General features: G+C 44.7%; 1 protein-coding gene across 4 annotated transcripts in view; it reads right to left on the reverse strand.

The window, feature by feature from the left end:
* SIPA1 (signal-induced proliferation-associated 1) overlaps nt 1–14033 on the reverse strand; it is a 210160-nt gene extending 196127 nt beyond the window's left edge. For 3 of the 4 annotated variants that reach the window (XM_069207880.1, XM_069207881.1, XM_069207879.1), the window contains exon 1: nt 13761–14015. The gene's annotated coding sequence lies outside the window, so the exon portion shown is untranslated. Of the gene's footprint in view, nt 1–13760 lie in introns of all 4 variants that reach the window. The other variant, XM_069207878.1, reaches the window with a different exon arrangement.
* Nucleotides 14034–15811: the final 1778 nt, after the last annotated feature.

Consider the following 15811-nt stretch of genomic DNA (forward strand, 5'->3'; position numbering starts at 1 on the left):
CTCTGGAACACCAATTCTTCTCTTTCTTCTAATCTTTGGCCCTATCCAAGTGACTCTGCCCCATCAGCTTTCTCATCTGTTCAAAATCTCGGGGGTCACATATAGTGTTATCTCTCACAAGCCATGTGAATCCACTATTTTCCTCCTGTTTTTACTTTATGAAAGTAACATGCAACAATCAACCATTAGTAATGCTGTCTGCCTCCCTAAGCTGGTTAAACTATTTCATCTCCTTTTGGGATTCTCCAGAAGATCTTCTGAAGCACCTCTTGCACATCGAAGTGAACAACTAGATTAGTGCTATCACGTCCTCGCCATACTTTGCCAACAGACGCATTGATGCACTGCACTGGCTGCCTTTACGAAAAAGGGTGATGTTTTATCACTTTGCATTCTGCACAAAGCAATCCATTAAGTTGGAAATCATTACAAAAGTGGAATAATTATATTCTATAATTCAGTTTTTTCGTTGTTCTTATTTTGCTTAGTTTCGTCGCTTTTACCTTTAGCACCAGGACGCCTTTAAGGTATCAGTGTGATCTATATATTTAATTAACAGTAATAATAACAGTAAAAGTGCAACACTCTAGAAGTACAGCACCTCTTTGGTGTGAACAAAAATGTAAAACAGCAAAGGTGAGAGTGAAAAAAGCCAGCACTATATCAAAAAAGGGCTCTCAGTGCTCTCCAAAGTTATTGACAGATTACCTCCTCCTTAAAAGGTTTAGCCTAAAATGACACCCTGCCCTGATTTCTCTGAGTGGCCAATATCTGGTGGTAAAGTTGGATATCCATCAAAAAAGACGTAAGGGATTGGTTCATACATTCTGTATACAAAGTTGTATATTTTCCATGCTGAAGTCAGCTGCATCATACTTTAGTTTACATGAAAGTCTATGTAACTGCTAATGACCATTATTTTCTTTGGGGCCTTGTTCTAAAGCTTGCATATCCGTACAAAGAGCTCCAACCAACTGAAGTTTTTGAACAGATGAAGTATCAGGAGCGAGTTGTTCTAGATATGACATTTTTTCTATGACTGCTCCATCTGAGTTTGGATTGTAAAAAAACTGGTCCCAGCCCATGGATCATACAGATAGCAGCACAGAGGACTTTGAATGAGATTCCATTTGCAACTAGTAGCCAGTGTAGGGCCATTTACATTTATTCACGTCTGCTCAGGCTTTGGACTTGTCTGGTTGCCCCATTCTGGATTTGTAGGAGCTTGGTGATTGGGTGTCATGAGAGTCCAAAGTAGAGTCCATTGGCATAACCATGATGTCACAGCACAAGATCATGCGAGTCCTGCATGCTGTGGCAAAAGTCCAGGTATCTTCAGACACATACACAAACCATTAGCTCCTTCACAGTCATTCATTCACTCTTTCTTGCCTTGGGCTCTTACTGTGACCAGCCAGCAAAGGCCAGCGTAAAGGCTAGTCCTTTCAGGGAGCGAAAGTATATATTATGTGTATATTTTAAGGGATACTCTGAGGCCCTTTGTTAACCGAAGTAGAAACCATAGCATAGTGTGAGAATAGGATGAGGTAGGTTTGTGTAAAAAAACTCCTGTCGGAGCACAGTTCTGGCCCATGAGCCGAGCATCCCGCTAGCCACCTCACTTGTACAATGAACACCACCTAAAGCAGAGTATTTCCACTCAGAGGCCCAACAGTTCAAAGCTCCCAATCTTCTGTGTCCCTCTCCATTCGGCTCGCCTTCTTATAGAACCTGGACGTTCTGGGCCAATAGGGGCCTTTCAGGTGCCACCAGGATGTAGTCAGGCACTCCAGTGATTGTGAATTGCCTCCCAGAATGTACCCCTAGATGCACGATGATCACTGTCAGCGCACCGCCTGAAGTTTTGACATTCCTTTACTCTTACAGTGCGGGAGAGATCCCTGAAGCCGCCATATGTCATTTTAACACTATGTGGTAGAGGTAGTATATTAGCGCTGCGAAAAACACCAAAGCAAACCAATAGACGTACTATAAATACTACAATATTGTGTGCCATATCAGCATCATTGCCACAGAAAACAATAGAGTGCTATGTAAGAAATGCCAGCTTTCCCACAGGAATGCAGCAATTCTCTATAGTGTGCCGAATCTATGGGGACGCTGCGCAATAGCTTGCCAATTTCAACGCATTATTCCGAGAATAACTCAATAAATGACGTGCTGTATCAACAATATACTGTGGCGATATACTGTGGCAAATTCCCATTACAATAATTAATACTGCAGTAAAGTACACTAAATCCGAGCCACCACAATAAAAGTACTTGACCACAGAATAGCACATCCACATTACAATAAAAAATACCACCATATACACTGTCACATACAAATCGTTTCATATGGGAAATGCACTAAAATGTAACAGACCACAACTCTACCACTGTAATACGAAATTGCAGTGTACAAAGTACATAATTGAACTGCAGTACGGAGTGGCAAAGCTTTGTGACCTGAAAGCTGCACAGATGCACGCCACATCCGTAGGGTGAACAGGAAACACTGCTCCATTTTGTGATGAAGCCCGTCCGTGTTCTCCTAATACTGGTTTTGTGACCAGAATGCTCCCTCTGTAATCACAGATGTGGGAACATGAATTATTCAGTAGGTGAAGGATGGCCCGGAAGGCAGAAAGAGGAAAGAGCGAAAGAAAAGCCTGGAAATTAGCTAGAGGAGAGAAAGGGGCAGGTGTTCAGAGCTTGGCTGCTGCGTCTCCAGCAAAGTGTGAAAAGCACCCTGACATTCTCGAGAAAGCCCTCAGAATCCTGTCACTGTGCTCTGAAGCTGTTAATAGCACCAGGAGCACTAGGAATAGTTTACAAAACCTGGCAGCTCTGACGACACATGCGGTGAAAGGGCTCAGGTGGAAACACAGAGAGAGAAGAGATTAGCGTGAAAACAAATTAGAAATGAAGAAGGGACGCATCAAAGCAAATGAAAAAAAGGAAAACATTAAAAAATAAAATCAGAAAATTAAAAGAAAACAAAAGGAAACGAGAAAGCGAGGTAAGAAACACAAGAAGAGAGAGAGAGAGAGGGGATTGGGGGTGGTTTGGCTCCCTGGAAGTCAGATGACAGATCCTCGGCGCATTCATCCCATGTTCCATACACACTGGCCCCTGACACGCCGCCCGCGCACTAGCGTACACACTGCCTTCCCTATTCTCTGAGCCCTGGACCAGCCGCCCCGGGGTGCAGGGTGGACGGGCTCCAGATTCCAATCCCAGCGCGTCAGGCCTGGCCGGTCGGAGGGCGTCGTCATCACCAGGCTGCGTTCTGCAATATGTGCCCCTCTTCTTGGGGACGCTCTGATGACACCCAGACTGGAAGGGCGATGCCAACTGCCCGCTGGCACACTAAATACTATGAAACCTTTAGTCCCATCCGTCCAAGTCATCATTTGCCTCGCAAAGGGACGGCGATGAAATGTTTTCCCTAAAAAATAATTACATCAGTGTCCTTGATGTGGGCACCGAAGGCACCTACTGTCCAGTGTTCCTGTGTCAAATCTCTGAAAAGTACAACTGGTATTTAAAATTAGCACGCGCCGCCTGCTCGGTCAAGAAACCTCTCCTGAGGTACACTAAAGTTTATCCACATTTCAATTTTTAGTTACCCTCAAATGCTATAATTGACTTGTGTCCATTACTGCGTTGATTTTGTAAGCTTTATATGTAGCAACTGCAACATTTTCAGTGCGAAGCTGTTTTTGAAGGAAAAATAAAAGAAAGTTTATAAAAAAACTTTAAAAAAGACGACATTGTTCTGATGTCAAGGCCTGCTTTGACGTCACAGCAAATCCCAGGAGCAGGGCAAGCGTTTAAATCAAAGGAAACTTCGACATTAGGACACGCTTGGATACTTAATTTTAGATATCGGGTCAAGCTTCGAGGTGAGAGTTGCCGTCGTAGCCCAAAAGACGGAACGCATGCAGTTTTTAAACTGTCAGTTTTATGTTGAACAAATAATATTTTGGAGTCACATTAATGCAAAGAAATGGTCGGAGAGGGTGGCAAATTGAGGTCTCTTCTTCATGCCAATATGGTTTGCCCATGTGCTTGCCTAACGGAACAGCGCAGGTCCTGTGCGTTCAATGGACACCCCTCCCCCTACTTGTTGCTGGCTATTTGCGTTTGTTTCTTGTATTAAAGTTATTGTGAAAGCTGTATGCCACACTTCTGCTAACGCGTTAAGGACCGTAATATAAGGCAGAAGGCACGGGTGATTCACTGCACCACTTTTATGGATCTTGGTGGTGCAGTTTCAGATCTTTGATAAGAGTCGGAAGTTCATGATCCACCGGCCATAAAGTTTACGTCATTTGAACAACCCTGCAGCTGTAGGTTTGACAGAACAGTCGGAGTTCTCTAATGACCTAGAAGAAGGTACTGTTAGTTTGCTGGAGACCATGGGCCACTTACAGTTTGGCAAACAGCGTACAGTGCCACTAGCAGGCCAGAGACTGATTTACATACGGCTGGGTCGAAACTGAGGTAGCATGGTGGGTGAAACATGATGGATTGGGATGCGTCCCGAGTGATTGCCAGTGGCTCAGATTAGTTCAAGCGTTCCATTCATCACCTTGTTGTTTTTGCATCTGACGCCCTAAGTGCACTGTGCATGCCCAAACGTGGGTCCCAGGCTCACTGTGCCACTGGAACCAAGCTATACCTGACTGAAGAGGCCGTAACAAGGGCGGAACCAGTCCTGGGTTGCCTGTGCTCGAGGACCTGGCTTGGCAGTTCAGACTGGACTGTTCCATGAAGAGCAGGGTCAAGACTGATTTCCATATGGCTGGGTCCAAACTGTGGTGGCATGGCGGACAAAATAAGATGGACTCGGATGCAGATCCAAGCAATTGCCAGTGGCTCACATTAATTCAAGCATTCCATCCATCTTACTGTTGTTTCTGCTTTTTAGGCCCCAAGTGCGCTGGGTATGCCCAGACCTGGGCCCTGGGCTTACTGTAACACTGAAACCAAGCTATACCTGGCTTTTGCAAGTTTGAGCCTTTTTTTGTTTGAAGAGCCCATAGCGACGGTGAAACCAGTCCTGGGTTGCTTGTGCTCCAGTTTGGGAAAGACCTGGCCTGGAAGTTCGGGCTGGACTGTTCCCATGAGGAACAGGTTCAAGTCTGATTTGCGTATGGCTTAGGTCAAAACTGAGATGGCATGGTGGGCGAGAAACAATGGTTCAGGATGCGACCCAAGCGACTTCCAGTAGCTCAGATTAATTCAAGGATTCCATCCCTCACTTTGTTGTTTTTCCAAATGTGAACTGAGTATCACAATGTTTAGCCTTTCTAATTTGACATGTCTCTTCATGGCACAATCAGTGGACTGGCTGTTACCATAGTCCTCCTGTGATCATAGTACGTTCAAAGCTATTTCTGCAAAGAGAAGAAGGAAGGGGGTGGCACCTGTTAGCAGAGATAAGCAATGGAATGCATTTCTGGTTCCTGTGTTCACCTGATATGGTACTTCAAGGTGCTCAAATTAAGTTATTTTGGCACTAGTATGCTGGTCATTCTATTAAGTCTGGCCAGGCGAAACAGAAAGGGGATTGTTTTTCTGCACCGAAGAGGAAGATCTCAGTCATTTGGCTATTCAAACAAAGCCATTTGTCTTGAATCTAGTGCTAGACATGCTTCTACTAGTGGACTACATGACCTACAAATGTCTCCTCCAATTTAATGTGGCTCTGCCTGCAACCTGCATGCACTTTAGTTTCCTGCATTCTACCTGCAGAGGAGCTGAGGGAGGGGGTCTTATATATATATATATATATATATATATATATATATATATATGATGTTTGCAGAGAAGTATGAGCTCTGGGGACTCACATCTGATGTGGGTGATAACTGAAAAGATTTTGTGCCCTATTTAGAGTTTAGCAGACAAGATAGTAATGTGGCTGATGTCCGGCCAGTTGTTTACAATCGCATCATATCCTCTGGCACTTGTAATACAGTGGATGGGACATTTGTCATGTTTTTGATGGAGTGGCCTGTCTGCCAAGCTCTAAATATCACCCTTAATATGAACTGTTCGGTGCAGATTGACAGGAAGAATTTGAACCAAGTAACAGAAGTTTTGATATCCCAGTATACAATGCAGTTGATTGTGTGTGTGTATCTTTGGCTGCAGTTGCTAGATTGGTCTTTGGCCATTAAAGTGCAGTTTCCACAGGATAAGGCTGTATTTAGAGACATTAGGTAGGCATAGGATCAGCAGCACCATGTGTGAGGTGCACTGTGCAGGCAGAGTTTTAATCTCCCTGACAGATTGCAGCATGGCCTCTCTGACGTGGTTGGCTGTGCTTCTCTCAACTTCATATCAAAACAGGTAGAGTTACATGAAGCACTTTGATCCCCATGGCTCTGCTTTCTCACCTCTGGATGCAAGATCTCTCACAACCAATTTGGTATTTTCTGCCTACATAAAAACATGAAGGATAAAAAGTAATATTTTAAAATCCAGCTCCTTTTATGAATCTGCATTATTTATTAGTGGGAAGCAATTCCAATAGCCGATTGTTCTAATGAGTTTCTCATTGTGAAAGCCAGATTCACCCGTTCCTCCACCTACAGACGCACCTACTGCTCTATCCACTCACCATCCTTTCATCCACTCACCTCATTTATATCAGTCCACCCAGTTTCCACAAACTCTCCAATCCATTAACTCCCTCTTTCACAAACTCACCAATATACTCGCTGACATCTGCATACTCATACAGCCACCCACTGAGCTACTATTCACCCACTCAACCCTCTATCCACACACTTACTTAACCACGCAAACACCATATACTAAGTCATCTACTAATAAACACTTTCACAGAACAATTCAGCATTCACAGCATAGTATCATCCAACCACCGAAACATTCCTTCATCCACCCTTCTTCTCATTGACACAACCATATACATGCACACATAAATGTACCCATCATGAACAAATATTACACATAAATCTTGAGCTGTGTCCTCCAGAACCGAAGGACATACTCCAGATGCAGTGTCCAGAGCAACACAAATAAGCTCCAGAACACCAGGCGTGGTTTTCAAAACTGGGCTTAGTGGGTCTGAGATGCCCTCCAAGTGCTGCAACAATAATCTAGTTGAGGAATTGAGAATTGTGCATGATAGGTTAGATGAGCCCTTCGTATCTGGACACAGTACGCCACGTGAGACTTTACCACTGATGTGTAAACTGCACTGTGGTAACAGAACTAATTTTTCGATTTGTTATATCTTTCAATCTGCATCCTAACACTACCCTTGTTCTCCCTTACAGCTCATCTTGTTTACATATTCTGAGGTCATCTATTATAGGAACTCGAAAATGATAAAGGAACTAAGGAATAATGCACTGCTATTGCAGAGAGATTGTGAGAAATGTTTATTGATAGAAGGGAAATCAGTACAATATGCACAGACATAAGGATCTCTGATGAAGTCCTGTTGTAGAGGACGAAACGCGTTGGCTGGGCTGGCAAAAATATGTTGGAAGATGAAAGAATAAAGATGAATATATAATTCACCAGTCTTCTTGAATCAATGGACAGAATTGAGAAAAGAACCATATATTTGGACTTTGAAAAAATATTATCTAGTTGGACTTTAGTGATGACATTTTGTTCTTGGTTACTTTTTAAAGTACTCCCCCCTATATATTTGCTGTTGCCTATGATTTAACTGTTCTGCATATGTAAATTGCATTTTATGTTAAGTTACAGGGATCTGTATAGCACCGTATTCTTATTAGTATGCCTTTGCAACACTGATGGAGTTTGGGTACATTCTCGCTGAAGTTCGAAGATTCTCTCATAGACAGGAGTATGATTTCCAGCTGCTTGAGTTACTTCATCAGTAGAGTGGGTGTGGAAAGTATACTGCTTTCTTGTCTCTCAGGTGGTTGGTGTGTTGTGATGATTAGTGTTGTTTGGTGGTTGTTGCCACAGGTCTTCAGCAATTCAACAACAAGATGTCTAAATGGAACGAGGTGTGCATTGCATGGCTTGAAACATGGGTCTTGAGTAATTCAAAGTATGTGCGGTATTAGGGCTCACAGCAGCTCTTTAACTTATACTGGCTTTGGGGTGTTTCTGGGTGATGATTTAGTGAGTTGTGTATAGCACTGTGCATTTGCTGCAAGTGTTATGTGCATGTAAGAGAAGTTACTACTGTGCATGTGAGTGAAGGTTGCTAAGCACACTGAACCTAGTGCCATTTTATTAATCGTCTGCATCACTTTGAAGATTTTAAAGGTCTTTTATGTGGTTGTGAGAACAGACGGGTATCATTATATCTGCTTGCATATATCATTGTTATTTTTTTATTTGTTAGCTTAAAAATGATCTACGAACAGAATTTCGCGCTTTTATCCCATTTATTTGTCATATCATTTCTGATTATATTAGTATTGCAAGGTTTTCACTTTAATGGACTTAATTGTTTAATATATTATTAAACGTGAAACAAGTGTTATGTTTTATTTTGTCAACACACGTGCACCACAGTTTCCTGGCATTATGGATAGGATCAGCAGGTTAAGAAGCAGGCTACAAGAAGTGAAACCTACAGGAACAATTAAGGCTCTAACTTGCAAAATTAAAAAAGGTAGCTCTTGAGTGTCTTACGAAGCTGGATAAGTCAGAAAGACAAATTAGCCCAAAGAAGAGAGAGGTCCATTCCTCTGCAGCAGTGAAGGAGAACTCTCTAATCCCAAACCCCATTATATTAGGATTTCTAAAAGGAATTTGTCACTAGAAGGAAGTATGATGTGGCTGCCATAAAAGTAGGAGAGGAGTAATAGATCGACGAGTGAATTATGAGGTAGGATTTGAAGATACATCTCTTCCTTAATATATAGCCAATGTAGGGAACTGAATATTGGGATGATATGGGGAGATATTCTGTGTGAGGGAAACTGTGTTGCCACTTACCTTATTGTAATGCAGCTATGTATGTGAGTGAGGGAAGCTTGCACTCGTGCTGGCTGTGTTCGGCTGTGTATGTCTGTGTGTGTGTGTGCCCGTATGTACGTGTGTGTGTGTGAGTTTGTGTGTGTGTGTGTTTGTGGGTGTTTGTGTCTCGTATGGAGAAGACAGGACTGCTTCTGCCTATACTGTCCCTGTTGTGTGCATGCGGAAGCAAGCATTGGTGCTATACTCATGCTGCACCTGCTGTGTTTGAGGGGAGATTAACAGCTGCTGCCTAGGTTAGTGAATGGTGGTAACGCCTACTCACTATATAAAACCCCTAACTATTGACTTTGCCAGTGCATGCTTTTAATGGCACTCTCTCCTGGAAATGCTATCTTCCAGACTATGCATATTATCCTTTAAACTGTGGCTTCCACCTCTAGTGCTGAGTACAAGCACATCCTAGGCCACAGAATGTTCTGAATGTTATGGATTCCACACACCTGGTGCTAAGGGCTGAAAATCGTGCAAAATCGACCGAATCTATTAATGGAAGTTCCCTCACTCACAAAATAAAGAGGACTGGAGTCTGGACACCTCAGAGGCAGTGAGCTTCCCTACCACTAACAAAGCATCCCTAAGCGCAGAGACCAATACAGTGTCTCTACACACTTCAAGGAGTTTCTCTATCACCAATAAACCACCCCAGCACCAGAACCTGATGCAGTGTGTCTCTACAACTCAGAGGCACGGAGCTGCTCTATCACTAACACTGCCCTCAGCACTAGAGACTAATGTAGTGTGTCACACACGTGAGTCAGAGAGTGTCTGTTATTAACAAACTACCATGCACCAGAGCCCACTCCAGTGTGACTTGATACCTCTGAGGCACACGCCTTCTCTGTGACTGAAAAGTGAATTCAGCTCACGAAACTGCTGCAGTGCGTCTCATGCCTCCAACCCTTGAGCTTCTCCATCACTAGCACACAACCACAGCGCCAGAACCTAACAGAGTGCGTTTGCACAACTCAGAGGCACGGGCATTGTCTATCACTAATAAACTGCTGCAGCACTAGAGTCTAGAGCAGTGTCAGTACACCTCAAAGGCACGCAGCTTTTCTATCACTAACGCAATGCCACAGCACCGGAGCTTAAAGCCCAAACCCAGAGAGTTCCTCGATCAGAAACAAAGCATCCCGGACAAAGGAGTCCAGTGCTGCGTGTCTGCACACTTCAGATGTATACAGGTTCTCTATCAGTAACAAACCACACCTAACACAATGTCCCAATCAAGTGCGTCTACACACCTCAGAGGCACAGAGCTTCTTTATCACTAATATGTGCCCCTACACCGAAGTCCAGTCCTTTCCCACCACTAACAAGCCGTCGTCTACCTCGGAGCTTAGTGCAGTGTGTCTGCACACCCCAGAGGCACAGGCCTTCTCTGTGACTGAAAACTGAACCCAGAACAGGGGAGTAATACAGTGTGTCTGCACAGCCCAGGGGCACAGACCTTCTCTGTGACTGAAAACTGAACCCCGCACAGGAGACTACTACAGTGTGTCTGCACAGCCCAAGGGCACAGACCTTCTCTGTGACTGAAAACTGAACCCAGCACAGGGGAGTAATACAGTGTGTCTGCACAGCCCAGGGGCACAGACCTTCTCTGTGACTGAAAACTGAACCCAGCACAGGAGACTAATACAGTGTGTCTATACAACTCAAAAGCACAGAACTTATGTATGACTGAAAACTAAACCCAGCACAGACTAATAGAGTGTGTCTGCACAGCCCAGTGGCACAGACCTTCTCTGTGACTGAAAACTGAACTCAGCACAAGAGACTAATACAGTGTGTCTGCACAGCCCAGGGGCACAGACCTTATGTATGACTGAAAACTGAACCCAGCACAGACTAATACAGTGTGTCTGTACAGCTCAGGGGCACAGACCTTATTTATGTATGACTGAAAACTGAACCCAGCACAGGAGACTAATACACACTGTACAGCTCAGGGGCACAGACCTTATGTATTACTGAAAACTGAACCCAGCGCAGACTAATAGAGTGTGTCTGCACAGCCCAGGGGCACAGACCCTCTCTGTGACTGAAAACTGAACACACCACGAGACTAATACGGTGTGTCAGCACAGCCCAGGGGCACAGACCTTATGCATGACTAAAAACTGAACCCAGCACAGGAGACTAATACAGTCTGCATAGCCCAGGTGCACAGACCTTATGTATGACTAAAAACTGAACCCAGCACAGGAGACTAATACAGTCTGCATAGCCCAGGTGCACAGACCTTATGTATGACTAAAAACTGAACCCCGCACAGGAGACTAATACAGTGTGCCTGCACAGCCCAAGGGCACAGACCTTCTCTATGACTGAAAACTGCACCCAGCACAAGAGACTAATACAGCGTGTCTGCACAGCCCAGGAGCACAGACCTTCTCTATGACTGAAAACTAAACTCAGCACAGGAGATTAATAGTGTGCCTGCACAGCCCAGGGGACATACCTTCTCTATGACTGAAAACTGAACTCAGCACAAGAGACTAATACAGGGTGTCTGCACGGCCCAGGGCATGGATTTTCTCTCATAAACAATGTCTTCACTAGGGCTTAATGCAGTGTGCCTGCGCACCTAAGAAGCGGTGTTCGTTTCCTCAGCACTAAACCACTACCCCAGAACCTAATCTAGTGTGTCTGCGCACTTTGGGGACAGGGAGCGAGAACTAGAGCCTGCTGCAGCATACCCAAATCCCGACAATGCCCCAGACACCCCTCCCTGTGCACTTCCTCATTCCTCTGCAGCCACGAAGCTCACGCCAACTGTGGGGCACCAGAGTCACTGTTCTTTGGCTTCCTGTTTTCAAAGTGGTCAGAGAAAGACTGTCATCGTCAAGTAACTCAGTGCGACTGACTAACTGGGCCCAGGCTCTTGGCTGTCTCTGTGTTAACTGGTACAGTCTGATTAATTTTAATTCATAACCAGCATAATGATGGAGAAAATGCAGGTCGGGGGCCATGCCACTATGGTTAACATTTGCAAAGGAGGTATGACTATTAAAACTTTAAGGCGCCCAAATGTTGCAGTGCCAAGATAGTAGTCGTAGTCGCAGTACCTTTGTATTTATTGTACTATGCAAATACACATGAAAATATGCATTTTTTCAAATAACGCTAGTAATAATTTTCAAAATACTCCAGTGTTTGTGGATAAAAGAACAGATGCACAGGGAGATAAAGTATGGTATTTTTTATATTACCACTGCGCAAATCTAGTGCATCAAAATGAATGCAACCAAATGTGGATGCTAGTATTGTAACCCAGGACTCACCTTACACATTAAGCAACTAAACATCTCCTTTACTTGTATCCCTACGTCTAGTAGGCCCAAAACACTCAAGGCTAAAAGCACCCAAAGGTGGGCTCAAATGCACACACTAACATCTTTGGCGTGTCGAAGAGCGTGGAGCACACAAATACTCGCTAGAACAGTCTAAAATGTGCAAAACATAGCACAGCGGAAAAGAGAAGCGTAAAGGGAGTAACAACATAGCACAGCATTGCATAACATGTCATATGCAACATATCATAACAAAGGACAGCACAACACAGCAGGGAGTGACATAACACGAGCACATCGTACGATGTCTTAAGGTAGCTTAGAGCACGTGCCATTGGATAACGCAGCATGACTTTGGTCGCCATTCCACTGCATACCAAATCATAGCATATCAAAGCATAATAGCAAATTAAACTAATATCAATAAAGCAGGATAGCAAGGCAGATGATACTTTGATCCAACATATTCTTAAGCTTTGCAAAGCACACCATAGCACAGCAAAATATAGTTAAGTATAGCAATATATAATAGCCACTCAGAGCGGCATGCAGCCGTTTCCTTCGGGGCTAGGCCAGCTGCACAGATGCCACAGACAGCATGCACTCTCTCTCCACCCCCACTTCCCCTTAAAAATCAATTCTGATTCGCTTTGTTGAAAGGGGGTGGGGGGTGACCCTGCATTATAGACCTCGGGATTAAAACTAGAGAAATATGTCAGCCACATGTCCTCTGGGCAATCCGAGGCCCGCATCACACCCCCCAGGAAGACCTCCTCCATCAAAATTAGATCTATGGACCACCCGTTCCATTCACCTTGTCGATCGGCAGTCCATACAATGCCACCCCACACCCACCCGTCAAAGGTCATTATTTATTTGGGGCATTGCTACACAACAACCTGCCTCCCTCTTCCTTCTCCTGTAAAATATCACCACCAAACTTGTCATGTCACTTTAAGCAAGGTACAGTTTTATTATCATATTCTTACTCCCCCTCCCAACCCCCCATAACCTCGCATCCCCGTCCTCCACCTGTGATAATGCGCGCATCGCCCGGACATCTTGCACAGCAGCTTCCACCGCCTTCCCTCCCCCTCTGTCCTCATTGCCCTCTTCCTCTCTCGGGCTGCTGCTGCTCTAAAACATAGCGGAAATTCGTTACTTGCAAGGCAAAAAAAAGACGTGCACGATAACAAGGAAAAGGGTCGTTTGGGGTCCCGGGGCTGTCTGAAGAGAGATGGCGAGATGATGGAAAACGCCTGCGGGGCCGCAAGACCCCCCGCTGCCGCCGACGGTTTAGCCCCGGCGGTATTAACGCGGCTGCCCTCCCGGCTTTAAAAGGAGCTCGGTGCCCTTGATTTACAGCACCTTGCGAGCAGCCGGCCCCGCGCAGGGTGCTGGGGACGGGGGCACTAGGGACACAAGAGAGAGAAAAGCACAATGTGCTGCTCACCGTGGAAACTCCGGTGCCCTCAGCCCGCGAGGGATGACTGAAGAAATGTCTAAGGGAGGAGTGCCAATGTAGGACTCAGCCGGTGCCCGCCGGTCCAGGGGCAGCATTCACCCGCGCACGCTAGACACACACCCCTGGGGCGCATTGGGCGGGCCCTGCCGCTACGACCGACCCAGCGCCGCCGCGGGGCACTCCGGACATGCTGCCGCTTTCTGGCGCTCCTGCCACTCGCTCGCCGCCACGGCCGTCTCTCACGCTGCTGCCGCTTCCTCCCCGACCCCTCCTCTTCCCCTCACGATGACAGCAGCGCCTGCGAAGCGCCAGAGAGAGAAGGAGAAATCTCAGTGCCCTTCTGGATTGGAGCAGCCGCCCCACCAACATGTAGTGGATTGGAGGGGCCACCCCACCAACACTTGACGTCGTAGCCCCCCACACTGTGGAGGTAGGAGCCCCGCCCAACAATTGCCACTGTTAACCCCACACCTGACATCATCCATTGGAGAAACTGTGCCCCAAAGTTGACCTCTTTCCTGAAAAGCGCTTGAAGCCCTCAACGGTTAATGCTGTCGGCCCTGTCTATATACCAATATCTCCCTACTGTTGATGTCCCCTGCCGCTTGTCATGTTAGCCCCAGCGCTTAAAGTTATTGCCCCTACATGGCATTCTCTCCCTAACATTTTGTGTCCTTGGCCCCAAGACTGTCAGCCCACAGTGCCTGAATTTGTTGTCCCAAACACTTAAGACATCACTGATTTATCGTTAAACGATACCTCCGCAGACGTGTGGTCGTGTCATCAAAACGTTACACTGTTGGTCCAAACACTTAACATAATTGTCCCCAATAGTTTCTGACCTCCCCAAGCACTTCTCATAATCGTCCCCCTGTGACCCTACGCTATTGTAACTTGAGGTTCTATGTTCTCTTAAGTGTGACTTCATTGACTTCCTGAACTTGACGTTATTATCCCAACCCTTGCCGTTGTTCCCCAACACTTGGCATTTTTTTTCCACCTTCTTCACAAGTAGTTGTTAGCGCGTCTGACCTTAGTAAGTAAACTTACAAGGGGAAGCGAATAGGTCCATGAACGTTTTGACTCGCAATTGAGATGTTCTTACCACAGCTCTAGTACACAATCAATAACCAATAAACAATATCAATAATAAAAATCAATAACAATAATAAATAGAGTCAGTAATTGTCACGCACCATGACCTTTCAGTCATGAATAACCACACCACTTAGTAAAAGTTAGAATATTTATTTGTTTATTTCCCTATATTAACAATGCTATGGTCATGTAGATTAATCTCAATATCAAATGAAACGCATACAGAAACAATACTGGCTGTCCAAAGCGGCGGAAGAAACGTAATCTAATCAAAGCTTGAACTACAACGCATTCAAAGGTTACAGTGCAAATTAATAGCAAAGTCAACTGCGTCAAAGTGATTATATACATTTGACTACATTCAAATTCATTAGAGAAATACATCAAGCATTATTCCCTATTAGCATAATTTCATTAGTGAGGATCCTTAACTAACATCAGATTAGCATCAGCATGTTGGGCTTCATGCAAAACAATTTAGTAACACAAATTTGGAAAAACATCTAACTATGGCTCTATCAAAACAGTGCAGTTGGTACCTAAAAAGAAGGAAAAGCAAATATGCACAATAATCAACAGTCTAATTCATAATACCTATCCTTAATGTGGATCAGCAAGCAGAGTTAGTCTTCGTCCTCAGGACATTAGTTGATTAATAAGGCATCAGGATTCAGCATCAAAGTTCAGAAAATCCAAAGTCTTTAAGCATTAAAGTTAAGCACATCTCTTGTCAAGACGCATAAGGAAATATTGACCTTTCGGCCAGCAAGAAAATAGGCATTGACCGTGTCTTCTCTCAGTGCAGTGACATTATATCAAAACTACTAAAATTACTTCCCAAATCCCTATTGGTAAGTTAATCGCATGTTCACCCTTGCTCCAATAAAATTCAACTCCAAATCTATGAATTATACTATTACTCTGTTCACATGTTGATTGGT

The sequence above is a fragment of the Pleurodeles waltl genome, chromosome 9 (assembly GCF_031143425.1).
Source record: "Pleurodeles waltl isolate 20211129_DDA chromosome 9, aPleWal1.hap1.20221129, whole genome shotgun sequence".
In the NCBI taxonomy this organism is placed as follows: domain Eukaryota; kingdom Metazoa; phylum Chordata; class Amphibia; order Caudata; family Salamandridae; genus Pleurodeles; species Pleurodeles waltl.